Genomic DNA, 7,227 nt, shown 5'->3' on the forward strand with positions numbered 1-7,227 from the left:
CTCCTTTTCACCAACCTATTCTATCTACCTCAAGTTGACTGTTGGTCATGTTTGACCCAAAATAAAAGCACAGAAAACGTCAGCTAATTGTTTGGACATTCCGTCATTGCTCTCATCATCGTCATTACCCCTAGACACATCACAGATGTAACACAACTATGCCAATACCAATTCTAACCAGCGGCTCCTGAGGGGGTAGCGCTACACGTGGGGGCTTGTCCGGGATTCGGCTGTTACCTCTGGCAACGGAACCGTGAGTTCAACTTTATTGCAAGAGCAAGAAATTGACGGGTGTTCACTGTGCGGTGAAGAAGGAGTTAACCTCAGGTAGACTAAGTCTGGGCATATGTGCAGTAAAGGCATGTGTGCCTGCAACGTGTCCAGACAAGTGTTCCAAGTGGGAGGAGCTACCCACCCCTGCGTGAGACGTAGGGCAAGGATTCGCGCCAAACTAGTAATTGCTGCCCGCCTACGAGAGAGAGTGCCACATGAGAGATGTCCGCTGCCGCCCACAGCCTCTCAGCGTTTGAGGCCCCCGACGACTGCTCCGGGGGTCCCCACCATGTTTGCTGCAGCCGGAGTACCCCTCACTGATACGGGGATCCGGATGCGCACGGAAGGAAGATTCGTCCTTTACTCCAGTGGAGGATCCGAGGCCCTTGGACTGTCCTGCCCTCGGTGTACGGAGCTGGCCGTACGGTTCTCACCTTTTGCCCGATGCCATAGATGCCGGGCCTACCTGTTCACTGTCGAGTCACCTGCTGAAGCTCCCCGGGAGTACCGGGTGAATTGGATCTCCGGGACTGTAACCATGGAGGAGGAAATTCCATGGTCGGAACCCTCCCCGTCGGTGGAGATTGTCGAGCACGAGGCTATTGACCCAGAGATCGTCACCATCAGGGGATCTAATCACGTGTTTGATGACGCCACGCGTAGGGACAATACAGGCACCGGAGGTGACGCGGACGAGCTCGCGCTCGTATCTGATATGTTTATTTACCTTTTTTAAATGTGAGTACCATTGTTTTGATTTAATAAATGCAGAGTTTATGAAAAATACTACACTATATCGGGATTCCTCTTTATCCTCTCTCTACCATTCGGGTACGCTATTGTGAGACCCCATACCTTTTCAAGACACCCCACGGATAGGCGAGCTTTCAGATATTCAGGCAATATAGCAACATATCTCCATGCTTTGAAACAGCACCAGGCCGGATCGAGATTGGGTTTAATTTACTTGCTGTAACCTTACAGCAGTGAGGTAAGGGGCCACCTATCCACTACCACAAGAAGAGCACTTTAGTGTAAACACTACATAAGAAATCGGCACTCAGCACCTTTATTAAGCACTTTACTTGTGCACTTTGGACTTTTATATTTATTATGCATGTCATCATGCAATAAGATATTCATAGTTTCTTCTCTGTACTGTGTTATCATTTGGATCTTCACGCATGTTTTGCATGTTTGCACTTTATTCAATTAAGGATCCGTTTGTGTTTATTTGCACTTTACCATTGCCACAGCACTTGCTGGTAAGATTTTTTTTTTACACAGTCAGTACTTTTTAGTTCTTTTTTCAGCACCCAGCATTACATTTGTTCTATATTTTTTAGCAATTAGCACTAAATATTTACAGGAAACGTTTGGTTGAAGTTATTTCTGCCAAAGGAGGTTCAACCAGTTATTAAATCCAAGGGTTCACATACTTTTTCCACCTGCACTGTGAATGTTTACATGGTGTGTTCAATAAAAACATGGTAACATTTAATTCTTTGTGTGTTATTAGTTGAAGCAGACTGTGATTGTCTATTGTTGTGACTTAGATGAAGATCAGATCACATTTTATGACCAATTTGTGCAGAAATCCATATCATTCCAAAAGGGTTCACATACTTTTTGTGGCAACTGTACTTCCCAAATGATTCAGAATTTGCCACAGTGTATTGCCTCCTAGCTAATCCTATCCCCCCACCACTGCCACTGATCCCATCAACCCCCCAGCATTGCCACTGATCACCCTCCCCCTCCCAGAATTGCCACTGATCCCAGGAGTGCTAGGATTCCTAGGAGTTTTCTGTCTATTGATGGGTTCCCTCACCTCGCCAGTCCATGGTGTGCAGGCAGTGAGGAGATGATGTGCTGTAACCTTTAGCAACCAATCAGTGAGCAGTAATGATGTGCCCTAACCTCTTGCAATCAATCATTGAGCTGTAAGGATATGCAGTAACCTTTAGCAACCAATCAATGAGCAGCAATAATGTTCAGTACCTCTAGCAACCAATTAGTGAGTGGTAAGGCTGTCCAGTAACTTCTAGCAACCAATCAGTGAGCAGTATTGATGTACAGTAATCTCTAGCAACCAATCAACAAGCAAAAGTCGTGTGCTGTAACCTCTAGCAAATAATCCGTGAGCCACAATGTGTGCTGTAACCTCTAACAGCCAGTCAGTGAGCTGTAATGATACACTGTAACCTCTGGCAACCAATTGCAATCGCTGCCTGATCTGTTACAGTAAACTGCTATTTTTTGTATGTCTAAGGCCCCTTGCACACTGGGGCGTTTTTCATGCGGTACAGCGCTAAAAATAGCGCTGCTATACCGCATGAAAAATCATGCCCTGTAGTGTTCAATGTGAAAGCCCGAAGGCTTTTTCGGCTGCTAGCGGGGGTTAAAACCTCACCGCTAGCGCCCGAATATCACGGTAAATACGACGGTATAGCCGCGCTACAAATAGCGCGGCTATACCGTCACCGCGGCTGCACGCCTCAGTGTGAAAGCAACCTAAGAGTCCGTTCACACTAAGGCGGCACGACTCCTGGGGCGGCTCTGCAAGTCGTCCTGAGGACGACTCCAGAGGCGATTTGCAAGACGACTTCTGTATAGAAGTCAATGCAAGTCGCCCCGAGCCGCCCCCGTCGTACATGGAGTAAATTTCTAAGTCGGAGCAACTTGCGTCACTCCGATTAGAACGCTCCCATTGCACTGCATGGGAAGCGACTCGTCAGGCGGCTAAGCCGCCTGTCGTGTCGCCCCAGTGTGAACCGGGTCTTAGAGGAGGTGGAGAACGAAATTGCATGGAAAGTGGGGGGCCAAGAAAATGTTTGCCTAGAGTCCAATCAATATTAAAGACGGCCCTGCAGGCAACTATTAGTTGTTTTAAACTGAACTTCAGAGCACCTCCCACATCCTCAACCCCACAACAGATCTAACTAACCCATCATCTTGCCCTGAATAAGCAAAAGTAACAGATTTTAATTTTTTAGCACATAATTCAGGCGATTATTGCAGTGGTTATCTTAAAGTGATTTTTAAAGTTGCATTCACATTTTTATATGCTTGTTCTCAATTTTTTTTGCTTTTTATTAAATGCAGATAGTTTCAGATTAGCCACTAGAGGAATGGAAAATTGTATTTTGCCTAACTGCTTAAAAACCATTAAGATAAGTTATCAGTCACACAGGGATCTCATTGTCAGTTATTTTTTCTATAGGTACCAAAGTTTTGGATAATAAAATAATAATTTACAACTGTACTTCACAGTATTATCTCCACTGTATCCCGGCATTTTTACAAAATGATTGTACTAACCTAATTAAAACAAGCCTGCAAAGTGTTCCTTTTTCTAGAGGGGATTTTACAAGATAAAGAATTGCTCCATAAGTTTACTAAAGGACAGTGTCAGTCTAGAAAAAGATGATTAACACAACTTCTGCAGTACTATTGTTGTTGTATTTGATCCCTGGAATTTTCTCTTTTGATATTTACTTTATTTATTATACTTCTATGTTACTACATTAAGATCAGAGCAGCCTGCTTTCAAAACGAATTTACGAGGTCTAATTTTAAACTTTTTTCATACAGTTTTCAACCCAGATTCACACATTTTCCAATGGGATTCTTAAATCTCTTGTGGGTACCCTGTTCTCCATCTGCCTGAATGGCAGGAGTGATGCAAGGCTGATGGAGAACAGGGCACTCACAAGCTCCCAGCACCCCCTTATGTCTACAGGACAACACTGCCCCCAGAGCAGGTGCCCCTTCTGCCCCCCTTCGTTTGTCCTGGCTCGGCTTTATAGTATAGATGCTGTATTTAGGAGTGCTATTCATAGCAACATCACACTCAGGGGAAAACTGATGCCACAAACAAGATGGCGGTGCCCAATGCTTTGCAGAGAGGAAGCCTAGACAAGTAGTCGTGCTGCCAATAATATCTGTAAGCGTCTATAACATCTACAGTATTTGTGATTTTCAGTTACATGAGCTCGTTTTGGTGTACTTCTCCTGTGGATCACATGACTGCAGTTCGTTCTGCACTCCTGTGACCCGTTTTCAGGAGACAGAGGGCTGAAGCTGAGCTTGGGGAGTACGGGATCCACCCACATGCCTGGACCGACACCTGACTCAGGCTCTCAGCGAGGCACTTGAGCCGGCTGCTCCCATTCCATCCTCTCCTCTCAGGGAGCTGTGAGAACCAAGCGATCGTCTGTGTTTAAATGCTCGGTTCTCACCCTTAGAGCCAGTGTTGCTCAGAGCTGGTTCCTCCTATCGAGATGGTTCCCTCTTGACTGCGCAGGCCCAATCCGAGCCAACGGAAATCTCAGAGCTTTAACAGCTGTTCGGCAGCTGTAGACACGCTCACTTCTGATGCTTAGTTATGCACGCCGCTTTATTCTTCAGGCCGCTCTATAACAGCAAGGGGCAGATCAGAGACATTGATTTGCATTGAATTGAATTGCGCCCTTGATTTGTTTAAACACGCCCCGCAGACATGTATTTTATTGTTAAAACTAGGGTTGTCCCGATACCACTTTTTTAAGACCGAGTACAAGTACCGATACTTTTTTTCAAGTACTCGCCGATACCGATTACCAATACTTTTTTTAATGTCATGTGACAGTGATGCATTGAAACCCGTTGTCTCAGTTTAGAAGTCCTTTGATAAAAGATACCAGCCAGTCTGCAGCCCTAATAGCAGGACAGAGAAAAAGGAAGTAATATTGTGGTCCAACACCTAGCATGACAAATGTTTTACTGGTTGGAGTTCTTAGAATACAAAGAGGTTTGAAAACATTGTACTTAGCAGCACTCATCTAATGCCCCATCTGCACACTATCAAGGGAAATGTGACATCTGTGATGAATGAAGTGCACTTGTTAGCATACTTCATACAAGCAGTTGTGCTGTAATGTAATAATCAAAAAAACTTAGCGTGTGTGAGAACATGGACTGATTTAGGACGGTTACAGTACAGATTGTTAAACTAAACTACATGAATAAGGCGATTGCCTGATCCGATACCTGGGAGAGAGAGGCAGCGTGTAATGCCTGTGTCCCTGTATAATGCTCAGACGGCAGCCATCCAGTGTACAAAAGCCGCGCCTCCTCCTCCTCCTCCTCGTTCGTGATAGGGGAACTCAGTTTCCCAGCAGTGAGTTAGTGTTCCGCCTATCACGGACATCCTCTCATCCTCGTCCATGGGATGAGGATGAGAGGGTGTCCGTGATAGGCAGAACACTGACTCACTTGCTGGGATTGTTCCCCTATCACAGACAAGGAGGCACGGCTTTTATACACTGGATGGCTGCCGTCTGAGCATTATACAGGGACACAGGCATTACACGCTGCCTCTCTCTCCCAGGTATCGGATCAGGTATCTGCAGGATTTGTGCGAGTACAAGTACTCGCGCAAATGCTCTGTATCGATCCCAATACCGATACTAGTATCGGTATCGGGACAACCCTAGTTAAAACCATCCCCCAAAAAAGCACTGCTCAATATCAGATGAGGCTCCGCCCCTTTTCCCGCCCCTTGCGGCATGTACTATAGCGCGACGTGTCAAGTTCATATGAGTCGGAAGCAAGTGCGTCTACAGCTGACGATCAGCTGTTGAAGCTCGGAGATTTCCGTGGTCTCCTACTGCACATGCACCGCGCCTGGCCGCGCCTGCGCAGTCGAGGCTGGAACCATATCTATAGGGGAACCTGCTCGACAAGACACCAGCTGTGGACAGATGCAGCATCCACCTAAGTAAGTATGATTCTGCAAAAAACAAAATTCCCATACTTCTCTTTTAAAATAAAATAACATTTACATGCAAAATAACCACATTGCTGTGATTTTCACTAAGTATTGCTATGTTATACTATCCACATGCAAAATATGTCTGTCAGCGATCTCAGTGCTATGATCCTGGCTCTTTGTTTATGATTTGCTAACTCAGGGCTTGACAAATTTGCTTTGAATCTAGGAGCCAGCTATAAAAAAAGTAAAAAAGCTTACGAATGTAACAGTGAGCAGCTTTTGCATTTTTTTTTGCACACAAGTTTAAAAAAAATTTTTTAGGTCTGAAGATTACTTAGCCCCTCCACAACATGATATATTTTCTCAGAGCAGACCCTGCCTAGAGAATAAAATAGTGGCAGTTCGAATTTTTAATTTCACTCGATATTGCCACAAAGGTCTAGAAAACTCCAAATTTCTGAAAAAAATACATACCGTAATTTTAGGGTGCACAAAAACGAAATTACTCAATTTTTTGGTAAAATATAAAAGATGAGGTTGCACTAAGTAAATAGATACCCAACGTGTCAAAACTTAAAGGGGTTGTAAAGGTAGAAGGTTTTTTATCTTAACCCCTCTGGCGGTATTCCCGAGTCTGGCTCGGGGTGGAATTTCAGAACCAAAAGCGGTAACCCCGAGCCAGACTCGGGATCGTCTCGCAGCATCCACAGGCATGGAATTACTTACCTTGTCCCTGGATCCTGCGATGCCTCTCCGCTGTGTGATCAAGCGGTGTCCTCGCTCGATTCACACAGTGCCTGTGTGCCGCCGAGCTCCGTTCCCTGTGACGTTACGACGCACAGGGGGCGGAGATCGGTGCCAAATTCAAAAAAGTAAATAAACACATTACATACAGTATACTGTAATCTTATAGATTACAGTACTGTATGAAAAAAATACACACCCTCTTTGTCCCTAGTGGTCTGCCCAGTGTCCTGCATCCACTTTTATATAATAAAAACTGTTCTTTCTGCCCGGAAACTGGAGATTGTCCATAGAAACCAAAAAGTGTCCCTTTATGTCAAAAGTGGTTTTAGATCAGCTAGAAAACAGCGATAATAAATTATAATCACTTGCAGAATTGAGCGACAGCGATTTGTGGGGAAATTTGTCATCAAAAAATAAAAGTAATGACAGCGACAATTCTGCAACTGAGAAAA

This window comes from Rana temporaria, chromosome 3, assembly GCF_905171775.1.
Source record: "Rana temporaria chromosome 3, aRanTem1.1, whole genome shotgun sequence".
NCBI classification, from domain to species: domain Eukaryota; kingdom Metazoa; phylum Chordata; class Amphibia; order Anura; family Ranidae; genus Rana; species Rana temporaria.